Source organism: Pleurodeles waltl, chromosome 1_2 (genome assembly GCF_031143425.1).
Source record: "Pleurodeles waltl isolate 20211129_DDA chromosome 1_2, aPleWal1.hap1.20221129, whole genome shotgun sequence".
NCBI lineage: Eukaryota > Metazoa > Chordata > Amphibia > Caudata > Salamandridae > Pleurodeles > Pleurodeles waltl.
In genome coordinates this window covers 717,869,937-717,884,225 of record NC_090437.1, presented here as the reverse complement: position 1 = coordinate 717,884,225, position 14,289 = coordinate 717,869,937, and positions in this window count along the sequence as shown.

Below are 14,289 nucleotides of genomic sequence, written 5' to 3'. Positions count from 1 at the left end.
TGCTTCAAGTAGAGAAATTAGATAAGTTGCCCTTCACGGTAGCAGAGAGTCCTTCAACTATCTGGCTCTTACACAGCATTATTAATTTACCGATTTCGACCTTTCGTTTCTCAGGCTGCCTGAAACATCTTGCAGTGGGACGTTATGACAACTAGGAGATATCTTTATTAAGGAAGAGTGGGAGTTGCCCTTTGACTATAGATGTCTGAACGGCGAAAGGGAGGTCTTTCTTAGCGGAAGCGAATGTGAGACTGCTGTTCTTCATTCTATGATATGCAAACAGGTGTCTCTTCACGGTCTTTGCAATGCGGGGGTCGCAAATTTGGCCTGTTTTCTGAAGGGTACTCCCGTCCCTTTGATTCGCCCGGTATTTCATGTACTTTCCAATGGAAGTTATGTGGTACTGAACGATCAAAGTTGTTGCGGCATGCGACCTGGAATTGCCTATGCAATCTCGGTCATGAAGGTCGTTACGTGTTGTGGACATCTTTTGTTTCCCCCCACACAAGAGATTAAAGTATCTGACATGTGGCCACACATAGATACTATTAATGTGAACTATGACAAGCTGAGTAGGCTAAAGGCGCTATTGTTTCAAAAACAGGTCGCCTTGACATCTGCAAAGGAGATGTATGCTCTCCAGATTGCAAGATCATCAGCCGAGATACAATCCCTTTTAAATACCAATTTCCCCAAACACTTTGGAGAACTGCTATCCAGAATGTTCAATGCTTCGAGCACCACTGGGATTGTTCATTTCTTCAAGGCAGTCGGGTCTGGTTTCGTGTCCATCTTCCAGACTGTCTTCGGAGTCAACCCATCAGCCATCCATTCTCTCTTTTCAAGTGTGTTTGGTGACTTTCCGATTATTTTGGCTTTGATTGGCGGACTACTACTGCTATTTCTTCTGATTCGCAGTGGTTGTTTCTTTCCAGCAATGGAGCCGCTCCCACCAACTCCACTGTGCCGTGAGCGCATGGTTCGGATCTTCGGTGCACCTTTGCTTGTGGAACTGGAGCTTGACTGGTCATTGTCATTCCGGCCCCTTCTCTGGTGCATACAACCAGTCTTCCGCTGCATATGGTGTCTCTTTGAACATCTGCCTATGGTCTGTCTTGCTGTTGCACCGACATCTCCTGTGGACCACGAACTGCTGATGTCCCCGATGAGGGTTCATACACGGTCATGCCCCTTGAGACTGAGGTTGCTCCGCGAGGCCACCTATGAGCCTTCCGTTGTGAGATCTACCATAGATGAGAACACTACAACGGATAACGATACACCAGGAAATACGGCTCACTTCTGCTCTGTGGATCCGTTTGTCCGCCCAGCTCTCGACTTAACATCGGACGATGTTGACTCATTTTTGAGGTCCTTGTTTGGTGACTTCGATGACATTCTTCAAGATCATGCGTGTAATAAATAATTTGATGAATTGACTTGCCATTACCGATTCCAAATTATGCATTTAAATTGACATTTGCTGTTGCACGCTGTACTTGTCATAGTTGACATTAACATCTCTGTATGTATTTTAACAGATTTGTGTTAACATATTTTTTTGACACATGATAATTTTTTTTTTTTTGTTTTTTAGCTTGTGTTTTGCTTTTAGCTTTTAGTTCAGAAGCAAGTTTTAGCATTTGGGTTCCTGTACCTTCATCATACCTGTTACGGCAATGGGGAGGGTGTAGTGAATCCTAGTTCGTTTTAATGGGATAACAGGAGTTAGCTTAGCCGCTGGCTTGTAGACTTGTGCCCCCGTCACCTAGTGACTTTTAACCTACTTAGCTTGCTGTGTCTTAGCCCATTTAATTATTTATTTCTTCTAAGATGGCTGCCTTGTTTATAGTTAGGCTACTTGTTATGGGTAACATTATCAGTGTCACCGCGCCAAGGCGTCAAGATCAAGCACCAAAGACAAACAAACAATAGGTGTTCACACTTAGGGATTTTCCCTCTCTATACTTTCGAGGGATTGTTGATATTAATTGCCGTCCCAAGCATGTTTGTTATCTATTGTTTAGGAACACACCTACGTCAGGGGACCTTGTAGATCTGTATAAATACATCACACTTTAGACAGATAATCAGAGGGATTCCGACCAGAGGGCATCGCCACCATCGCTGATACTGATGCTACAGTCGGTTTGACGCTGACCCAGTCTTCGTGTCCCTGCGGAGTCTGAGATAGAGACCTCATTCCAAGGTAACGAGGGTTGGGGGCTCCTCTCATGGACACTGCCTTGGCAGATTAGGTTTGACAAACCCAGCTCTCCTTTAGGTAGGAGGTTAGTCCTATTCACATTGGGGTATTAGGGCATATTCCATCTCATATATCTTTTTCATGTATTGCAAAATGGTGGGGGTCTTCGTAACAATGACTCTCGTCTTCACAATACTGTTACTTGCTTTATTTATTATCCTAATCATTGCAGTCCATGCAACTTATTGCAAATTGCAGTTATGTTAAATAAAAACTATTATAACTTTACTGCATCTGTGTCATTGCCTGTGTTTGTATGAGACATAATATATCTGTGAGAAAAGGGTAATATCCGTTTAACCACGACACTCCCTGAGAATATTATTTTTGAGTCCATGTGTAAACGGCTGCCATAAATCACCTTTTACTATTGTGTTTCTGGTGAGGTGCTGCTAGTGAGCCGGTAAGGTTGGGATAACAGTTGCGACTTGTTGTAGGAAAGACGCAGTCGCCTACAAACAAAAGTACTGTCATCCTTAAACCAGCAGTCTTGCTCAGAGCAAGAGTCCAAACTACGACACTGCTACTTCCTGCTGCATACTCCATTGCTGCTTTCTATGGTGTTAGGCATTTGTTTTTTTCTAAATGCATCTTTTTAAAACTTTTTTGACACATTCAGCACTCAAAACTGACTCAGGGTCGATTTGCATACTTTCGTGCCACGAATCGACCCTGTGCCACTTTTGCAGCAGAAGAATCAAAATTCTTTATAGTATGACGCATAGGAATGGTTCATTTTTTTGGTGCAGTCAGGGTCCTTAATCTATAGCGCACCGTATTGTAAATATAACACATCAATGGTGTATGATTCTGTCATACCGGGGCACGTTTTTTTGACCATTAGCTGATGCAACTGAGCAATGCATAATTTCATGTAAATATGGCCCTTAGACACTCAGGCACACAGTGATGCATATAATGATATAGCCCAGCACACACTGATGAACACACTGACATATGCAGACACAGAGTAATGCAGACAATCACATTTAGACACATATTCATGCATACACTGACATTCCAGACACGCTGATGTATGCAGTAACATACCGATACAGACAGCTGTTAGCAAGAAAGGTAGGAACACAGTCCTATGTATACAGTAACTGATATACACATTTATAGATGTATATTGACTGATTTATACAACCATTTAGACAGTTAAATGATCATTTATGTAGTTAGTTAGTTATTGTATCTAATTTTAGACTATATTTTATGAGGGTAAACGTATTGTTTATTTATTCATCATATATCTGCTTTCATTTAAAAAAAAGATTAACAATGCCTAACAAAACACGAAGAAAGAAACAGAAACATTAGTACTACCTTTTTTAAATCTGGCAGTAAAAAGGAAGATAAAGGGGAAAATGTGCAGAGGAAGAAAAGACTTGCTGGTAAAAGTACTGGCATTAAAAAAAAAATACACTATAAAATGCAAAATGATGTCAATTAAAAAGGGACATTTAAAAAGTACTGACAAGCAGGAAGAAATGCATGGTGTTAAAAGTCGGAAATCTGAAAAGAAAATAGAGACTTTGACTTGGAGACAGAAACAATTTAAGGGGTTAAGAATAAAAATGTATCAAAACGGAATAATTCAAAATTTGCTGAAGAAGATGAAAATGTATGAGTGGAGAAGTGCTGTACTTAAGCAAAAGCAACATATTGAGTGTAAAGTTGAGAAAACATTTGCTCGAAAGGGAAACATTTTAACTTAATATTGAACAGAATGACGATACTAAGAACATCAAGGAAAAGGTTTATTAACCAAAGTAATTTTTGTAAACATGTTTAAAGGTGAATGGATGCACACATCTAGTACAGAACAGTTTTTAATGAAGAGAGCTACTTACAAGAGAACACATTTGTAAATGCAGTTGATGCAACTGGTCGATGCTATGAAGTAAAAGACAGTACTCCCATAGTAAAAGAAGGGATAGTTCCTAGGAATTTAGAAGAGTGATAGCTAAAGATCTACAAGGAAGACGTAGACAGGCCCCTGTGTACAAGTGGAAGTGTAGCAGTATTTGCGCTGTCCGTCAGGATTCAATAGATAAATTGAGAACTCGTCAAAGAGAAATTTCATGAAGAAGTCTGGAACAGAAAATTATACTGCTGCAAGGATTAGATCCATGCAAAGTTAGGAAATACACCAAATTACTATATCATTCACTTGCATGTCTTTCAAAGAAAGAGCGCAAAAGCATTTTTCATCACTTTAGATTGTTAGCTGTACATCATTCACACATGTGAAATGTGGTTAAGAGACTTTACTATCTAAAAACTCCAGTTTTATGTTCATGAAAGATGAATATAACTCAATTGTATGCAGTGGCAGGTAGGGAAAGTTTGTGAAGATGTTCAGTTTCATTTCTTTGGTCCCGAAGAGGAGTGTAGGGAAAATAAGTAGGGACTGACTGCAGGTGCAGAGCAACAGAACACTGTGAGAAAGGGCCTCTTTTGATATGGTTAGCACCCCACATGTTGCCTGGAAAATGATGTGGTTTCAAACTGTCCTGGGCACCTGCTAACCAGGTTTCTGGGGCCAAATCTCTTTCCCCAAAAACTGAACTATGTTTGGCACTTCAACCACCCTTGTAAGTCCCTGGTAAATGGTACCCCTGGTACCTAAGGCAATAGTACTGAAGAGGCCCTCCCAGAGCTGCAGCACCAATTGTGCCCCACACCAGTCTCATGCAAACTGCTATTGCAAATGCATGACAAGGTGTATCCAAAGTTGCAAACTCGACATGGCACTCACCAAGAGTGCCCTGCCCATTAACACTGCCTGCAATATTGGTAAGTCACCCCTCTGGCAGGCCTTGCAGTCCTAAGGCAGGGTGCACTATCACTCATCTGAGGGCATATGTGTGCATGAGCAAATATGCCCCTGCTGTGTCTTTGCCAGGTCTTAGACATAATAAGTATACAGGGAAGCCATGGCAAATGCATGTGCTCAACACCAGTCATTGCGAGTTCTCCAGCTACATGATGGCCTCTCTGAGCCCTAGGATGTTTGGTATCAAACAACTCAGAATAATAAACCCACAGTAATGCCAGTGCAGAATCTATTACAAAATGCATCCAGAGGGCACCTTAGAGGTGCCCCCTGCAAAACCTAACAACCCTGGCATGGCTGCTGACTGGTTTTAACCAGCCTGCCACCACCAGACATGATTCTGGACTCCTGGGATAAAAGTCTTTGTTCTAAGGAACCAGAAGCCTTTCCTGAGAGGAGGTGTCATACCTCATCCCCCAGGCATACACCTTGCACCAGCTGCCGGATTCAAAGGCAGCAGATGGTAGTCCAATGGTTTTACTCCCACTCTAGGAGGAAAAACTGGCAGGAAACTTAGCAAGAATAGGAGGAGTGGCAATTTCCACCCTCAGGTGTAGCAAGCAAGGTACCACTTCATTTCATTTTCCTCCATCTTGGATGGTAGAAGAAATTGCCAGTCAGGGTCGGGGATGGTTCCCTTCCTACAGGAAGTGGTCACTTAGTGGGTGTAGCAACTCTAAGGTAGGTGGCCCATTGACTACTACCAGGTACTCCCTAAATACAGTGTTTAGAGGGTGAACCTGGACCAAGACCTTGGATTCGATGGACACAATGAAGGTATCACTCTCCTGCACCCTGCAGGCAAGGAAACCCCAAAGTCTGGTTACATGGCCTGCTGCTGATCAATGACCAGGACCCAGCAGCCCACCCAAAATCAGTACAGCCCTTGGGAAGAGGACCTACAACTGTGCCAAGTTTGCTGGCACTAGTGTGTCTCTAAGGCTGTGGCGCATTACTACCAAGGGTACCTGACCCCAACGTCGGACACCCAGAAGCATAGTCCACTTCATACTCCCAAAAGCCCAGAAGAGAGCAGCAGTCAAGGGATGGCTGGACATCCAAAATACACCCCAAGGAGTGACCCTGCTGACCTGCAATCTACTGTCCAAATTACGAAAAAAACAGAACTTTTTCTAAACTATGAAAAATCATGAGAAAAGAAGTGCTTACCATATATTGATGATCTTGGTCTTAAAAATGTTATAAAAATCTGAAGTATTTTTGCAAATTGGTCTCAAGTTATTCTTCTGAGTGTGTGTCCGCATTTTTGGATGCTGTAAGTACAACAAATGCTTAGTACAGCTCCTGGATTTAACTAACTGCTGGCCCCACAGTACCTCAAAAATAGAGCAGTAGGTGGTAAGTTTTTTACCTCTGGATACCAAAGTGGGGTTGCTCTGACTCTCTGCACAGCACACATCATTTTCTATAGTGCGCCAACCTCCTGCATTTGCTGGATCCGTGGTGGGATACAAAACTTTGCATTTGCTGGTACCACTGTCACAATAGGTGATCACATAAATAACTCAGAAAAAATGTCTTTAGCCTAATTAATTTTTTTTTAAATTAGATTAATGCTGTGGTGTACCACTACAGGGGTGCCAGCCCCTCAACGTCAGACACCAAGAACCTAAGTCCACTCCAGACTCCCAAAATCCTGAAGCAGGCACCTGTCGAGGGACTTCAGGACACCCAAAAAATACCCCCCAGAGAGGCCCTGCTGACCTGCAATCTACCCTCCTATTTGCATGCTCCTGACTGCAAAGACTCCACGATGCACAACACTTGGCTGACCTGACTGCACTGTACCCGTCCTCCCTGGCCCCTGCACCGACCCGCAAGCTGTGCTCTAGGGGTCCCCAACCCCTTGCAACCTCCATCCTCCAAGGAGACCCACTAGACTTACCTTTAAGTGTTTCCAAGTGCCCCACTTCTCCTTTGTGTGCCAGCTCAAAGACTTTCAGCCGCTGCTCCCACTTGAACCTGTAACCGACCAAACTTCTCCGGTTGGCCCATTGGACCTCTTGACGACCTCGACCTAAACAGAAGGTGACACTTGTGAGAGCATTGCCTGCCTTTATAAGCATTTTTAAAGCTTTTCCCATTGATTCCTATAGTGAGTAATTACACACAAAAACAAAACATTTTCTAAACTTTGAAAAATCATAAGAAAAGAAGTACTTACCATATTGATGATCTTGGATTTAAAAATCTTATAAAAAGCTGAAGTATTTTTGTTAATTGGTATCAAGTTACTCTTCTGAGTGTGTGTCCACAATTATTGATACTGTGAGTACAACAAATGCTCAGCACATCTCCTAGATTTGCCTAACTGGTCGCCCGCACTACCACAAAAATAGAGAACTAGAGGGTCTATTTTTACCTTTGGTTACCAAAGTGGGGCTGCTCAGACTCTCTGCACAGTGCATGTCATTTTCGTACAATATATAGCAAGCCAGTCTCCCTCATTTGGTGGATCAGCGGTTGAATTGAATTTGCTGATACCACTTTGCCAATAAGTGATCACATGAATAACTCTCAAAAATTGTCTTTAGCCTAATTGCATTTTTCTTCAATTGGACTATTTTTGTTTTTTTAAATGTAAAATTAATTGCTAGGGCCCTGATTAGGGCTCTGAAGTAGCAATTAGCAATTTAAAAGATGTTACTGCAGTTAGGACTTAGAAAAAGTTTACTAAAGTTTAAAAAGGTCCCAACTTTAATAAGATGAAATGTCTGATACAGAGAACCAGGCTAAGGAGCTTGACCTTGGTTGGAGTAAAAGTTCCCCCAGCTAAGGGCTCTCTGCAAAGCATACAAAATTCACACTGGAGCCCATGCTACCACAAAAACCCTTAGTAGGCTTGTGGCAGAATATGAGACTAATAATCCACTGGAAAGAGAAGAATCCTTAGAAAAGCAAGTCAATTGAAGAGGAGAAAGAATAGGTAGGATCCTCTGTCTCAGAAGTAGGAGACCCCTCAGCGGAACATTTGGCTCTGGCAAAGTTGACCAAAAAAGTTGGCTTTTGAAACTCAACTTTTGGAAATAGAGATAAAAAGCAAAGACTTGGGCCTAGGACCCAACTCTGATGCCAGCATAAGAATAACTAGTGAGACAGAAACATCTTTTAACCTAAAACTCCCCAAAGGAGTTGTCCCCCCTTCACAGATGGTGATGATATCATCAAATGGTTTTCTGCCTGGAACTAGAGGGGAAACATTGTGGCTTTGTACTATGGGAACTATTCTCAGGTAAATGCAGGATTAGACACCTGACATTGAATGAGGCAGATGCTAAGTCTTATGGCCTCATGAAGGCTACCCTGATTAAGGGCTTTGGACTTACAGGATAAAATTCAGGGAGACTTGAAAAACCCAGAGTCAGTCTTGGGTAGAATTTGTGGATTTTTCCATCACATGCTAGGTTGCTGGTTAGGAGGGAACAAGGTACAAGATAATAATGGGCTTTACATGTTAATTGAGAAAGAGTATCTTTTGAGTAATTGTTACAATGAGAAACTACATCAGTTCCTGGTAGACCTAGGTCCACTTTCTCTTCTAGAGTTGGGGAAGAAGGAAGACCACTGGGTCAGAACAAGGGTAACCAATACTACCACTGGTGGGGAAGACCAACAGAAAGACGCCAAAAGCCCCTCCCCGCCAAAAGGGAACGATGGGAACCAAAACAAAAATAAAGAATCTTTATCAGGCCTCCAAAAACCTGCTCAAGACGATAGGTCCTAAGACTCCGCACAGTCTAAGGTTAGGTACAAAGGAAAGTACTTTGATCCCAACAAGGCTTGGTGCCATGATTGCAAAACCAAAGGACACCAAACTGGGGACCCTACCTGTAAAAACAAAAAAATATTTCTAATCCACCTGCAGTAAATGCAGTTGCTAACTTCCAAACGGGATCAAAGTTGTGGCCTGACCATGTCAGTGAACCCACTAACGCAACATCAGTCACAGGCTTATCATGTGCTGCCTGGCCAAATAACATGCAAAAAGGCCTTAAGGGGCACTGGGGTTAGTGTCACTATGATGACCCAGCACCTAGTCCATTCAGATTAGTACCTGATAGGGAAAACATATCCTGCTGACAATGTCACAAAGATCCATCCCATGGCTATTGTATCTTTTGAATGGGGAGAGTAGTTGGACAGAAAGAAGTGTCTCTCTCCCCATCCATCCTTGTAGACTGTCTGCTTGGCAATGACCTGTAGAATTCTCACTGAGCTGAAGTAGAACTGAGGACCCATGCAGCCATGCTTGGGATTCCAGAATGGGGATGTGAGGTGCCCCCTGCAAAACCCAACCGCCCTGGCATGGTTGCTGACTGGTCTTAACCAGCCTGCCAACACCAGATACGATTCTGGATTCCTGAGGTGAAAGCCTCTGCTCTCATAAACCAGAACACAAAGCCTTTCCATGGCACAGGTGTCACACCTCCCCCCCAGGCAGGCACCCTGCACCATTGGTTGGCTTCAAATCTTTGCCGCCTTTGAAATATGACCCCCCCACCACTGCTGTTAGCAGCAGATGGCAGCCCAACAGTTTTTTCTCCACTTTAGGTCGCAAACACAGCAGGAAATTTAGCAAGATACTCCCTAGATACACTGACCATCCTCAGCCTGCAAGATACTCTCTAAATACACTGACCATCCTCAGCCTGCACCACCCCCCAGGTGTGGCAAGTGAGATGACCACTCCATCTCATTTTCCTGCATCTTGGATGGGAGAAAAAATAGAAAATGAGGGTCAGCGATGTGTCCCCTTCCCACAGAAAGAGGTCACTTAATGGGTGTAGCCACCATAATGTAGTTTACCCATTGGCCTCCACCAGGTACTCCCTCTAATACCCCCTAAATGCAGTTTTCAGAGGGCATTCCTAGACCAAGACCTCAGATTCAAAGGACACAAGGAAGACCAGGACAAAGAATACCAAAAGGCACTAGAACTGAAGCCCTGCTGCAGAAAAAAAGGCCCTTAGCTCTACCTGCTGCTCCAAAGACTGGGCAATCACCACTGAGGTGTCACCTGGAAACCTGACGGACTTTGCCAATAACCTCCCTTTGACTGAATGTATCATTCTCCTGCACCCTGCAGGCAAGGAACTCAGTAGCCCAGCCAAAATCTGTACAAGACCCCTTAGGGAAAAGACTTACAACTGCACCAAGTTTGGTGCCACTAGGACCGTCTAAGGCTGTGGCGTACAACTACCCAGGATACCATACCCCCAAAGTCAGACACCCAGAAGCAGAGTCCACTCCGTACTACAAAAAACCCTGAAGAAAGAACCAGTCAAGGGACTTAGGGACACCCAAGAACCACCCCTGCCCCCAGAGTGGCCCTACTGACCTGCAAATTGCCTGCTCCTGCAAGGACTCCAAGACACACAACGACTGGTTGACGTGTCTGCGATGCAACCTGTCTCCCTGGCCCCTGCACCGACCAACCAGATGTGCTTTAGGGGTCCCCCAACCCATTTCAACATCCACCCTCCAAGGGAACGCAACAGAATTACCTTTAAGTCCCTCTGTGCAGTGTGTTTCCAAGAGGCACCCTTCTCCTTTGTGTGCCAGCTCCAAGACCTTCAGCCACTGCTCATGCTTGAACCGGGATCCTCCCAAACTTTTCCTGCTGACCCATTGGACCTCTCAACAACAGCGACCAAAAATAAGAAGGTGACACTTGTGAGAACATTTCCTGATTTTAAATGCATTTTTTTAAATTTTCCCATTGATTTTCATGGTGCGTAATTACGTATAAGGACAAGAAAATTTGCTGAACTTTGAAAAATCATAAGAAAAGAAGTACTTACTGTGTATTGATGGCTTGGCTTACAAATTTTATAAAAATCTGATGTAAGTTTGTAAATTGGTCTTAGATTATTTTTTGAGTGTGTGTCCATATTTATAGATACTTTGAGTACAACAAATGCTTAGCACATCTCTTGGATTAGCCTAACTGCTCGCCCACACTACCATAAAAATAGAGCATTAGGTGACCCATTATTACCTCTGGATACCAAAGTGGAGTTGCTCTGACTCTCTGCACAGTGAACATCAATATAGTACACTATCTGGAGAGCCAGCCTCCTACAGACACAGAGATTAGTATTGAAAAATATGTACAAGAGACAACTAAGTTCAACACAGTATCTTCAGGGAAACCAGAGTTTGTTTGTATTTGGTATTCCTGCACTCACTGCAAAAGCCAAACTTGTAAAGTAATTGTATTTTCCAAAACTGAGAAAGAAAACAGAGATAAGTGGCAGGAACTTGGTGCATATCTATCTGTAGAAGAATGCTTTGATTGAGCCACAAAGCAAACAATATGTAAGTATTATTGTGATAAATTAGAAGATAATAAAATGCCAGCTACAAGAATATATAACAGATTAGAATTAATATCGATCCCAGTAGTACTTCAACAACTAAGGCCCTCATTATGACCCTGATGCTCCGAAGACTGCCGGGGTTGTAGGGCAGTCTGACCGCCGACGGGCCAGCGGTGAAGACCACCACATCATAAGTGGGGCGGTTTGGCCTGTGCCAAACCGCCACATCCCCATTTGTACCACCAGGGCAGTTGGACAGCCGAAGATCAGCATCTCCGAACTGGCTGTCCACTGAAGACCGCCGGCAGTATCATGAGTTGGCTTTCTGCCAGGGTTTCCATGGCAGTAGCACCTCCACAAAAACCCTGGCGGAAAGGCTACCGGTGACAGGAAATATCTTTCCTGTCACCGGCAGATGGCTCCCCCAACCACGCCTGCAATTTCAATACCCCTCACCCTCCCTTCCATACCAGCACCCCACTCCCGCAACCCCTTCTTGCAGAACAGCACCCCCCTCCACCTCCTTTCCAGAACTGTACCCCCCTCCCTTCATACACGCACATACACACCCACACGCACCCGCATACACTCATTCATCAACACTTACATACACACATTCACTCACACGTATACATACACACATTCACTCACACACATGCATACACACATTCACTCACACAAATACATACATGCATTCACCCACATACATACATACATGCATTAACTCACACACATACATACATGCATTCACTCACCCACATACATACATGCATTCACACAAACATTCCAACACGTACTCACTTCAACAATCATACACTCATTCCCATATACCCATACGCACACGTATCCACACTTACATTCACACACGCAGACAACACCCACTCACACACACACACACACACCCAACACCCCCTCCCACCCAACCTCCCCTGTCGGATGATCAACTTAACATGTCCAGTGAGGAGGTTGTCCGGCAGGTAAAGGGAACAGGCGCTTCCACCTGCAGCGCCCCACCATCAGGACACCGATTAGCCTTATTTCAGGTCGTAATATGGCTGGCAGAGTCATTTCCGCTGGGCGGGACCGGTGGTGGAACCGCCCTTGTGCCTCCAACCGCCAGCACAACTACTGGAGGGTTTCCGCCCAAATTGTGGCAGGAATCCTTCAGTATTCGTAATATGGTGGTCGGAAGACCGCCAGCACTGGTGGTCCTCTGGTGCCCATGGATTCGGCGGTCTTGAGAAATGACCGCTGAATTCATCATGAGGGCCTAAATGTTTATAAATCAATTCTCACTCAAACTATACATCCATTTCAAGCAATAGTTGGAATGGAACCAAAGATGGGCAAACTACCACTAACAGAGCTATAGAAAGGACTTAAAGGGAGAGTTGTCTACTTACCTTTAGGTTTTAAACAAAATGTTTAGACTGTGCATATTGAGAGACATATTGACGAACCACTCATCATTCTAGTAAATGGTGTACCCACCAAAAATAAAAAAAATGCAGAAAGGGTTAGTAGATGTAAGTAAAGCGAAAACTTTACTTGAAAGAAAATAATGTTTTTTACAGAAATGTTGATATTATTGGAGACGTAATTTGTATCGATGAATGAGCATTAAAATAAAGTGAACAAATAGAAAAAGTGGATAAACAGAAGTCAGAAGAAATATATGAGTACTACTGTATCCATCTACTTCATTCCAAAGAAGCTATTGGGAATGCCATTGATCTGTTTCAAATGGAAAAAGCTAAAGGAGCTCCAACTAGTGTGTGGGAAAAGGTTTAAAGACTTGCTGTTTTCCACAGCTATTGCCCACTGGTGCAAGTGGCCAAGACAGTGACCAGCCTGTACAAATACCAGCAGCTGAGTAAACATGTACTAGACTAAATTCAGAGGACCTTAGGTTTCGCCAGTGTATTCCCTATATATTTAATCTATTACTTGAGAGTGACATGTCAGGACTGTCTTATGCTGTGAACCATATTCTAAAGACAAGAGTTAATCTGCAAAATCACTCTGCAAGTGATATTGTTGACAAAGAACAAGGTAAGGATGAAAACCTTGAATGCACCTTAATTAATTTGATGGCATGTCAACATGGAACCACCGAAAATTGGTATTGTGGTCATGAAGGACTTAAATGTATGCTTTAAAACTTAGGCGCACCTACTTGGTTTGTCACGCTTAATTGTGCAGCGTATGCATGGGATGATTTACTTGAGTTTATACGAGAAGCAAACTCTAACATTAAGGATATTAATTTGAAGACTGCAGGAGGACTTTGTTCTTTTGATCCTGCTAATGCATGTATATATTTTAATCAGAAGTTTCAAGCAATGCTGGGTTTCATATGCAATAAAACAAATCCTCCTCTTGGTAAAGTTACAGATTTCTTTTGGCGTAAAAAGTTCCAGGCACAAGGTGCTTCTTATATACACATGCTTTTATGGATAAAGGATGAACTGAAATTTGAAACTGACAGTGATGACTGTACTGTCTTTTGTAGAACAGTATGTTACATGCACCATTCCAAAAACAATGATGACAAAGGCCTAAGACACCAAGGGGTATATATACTAGCCCCTTGTGCCTTTTTGTGCCACCCAAGCATCATTTTTTTTCATACTAAGAGGCATTGAGGAGGCCCCTACCATGTGCCATATTCACAAAGTGGTGCAATACATGCATTGCACTACTTTGTGCCCTTGTGCCACATTATATATGCTCCAAGTATAATGTATGCAAGGGGGATCGTTCCCATGAAGGGAGGCCCAAAAAACATGAAATTAACAAGATTGCTCTGGGCAGGCGTGTTCCCATAATAACCTATGAGA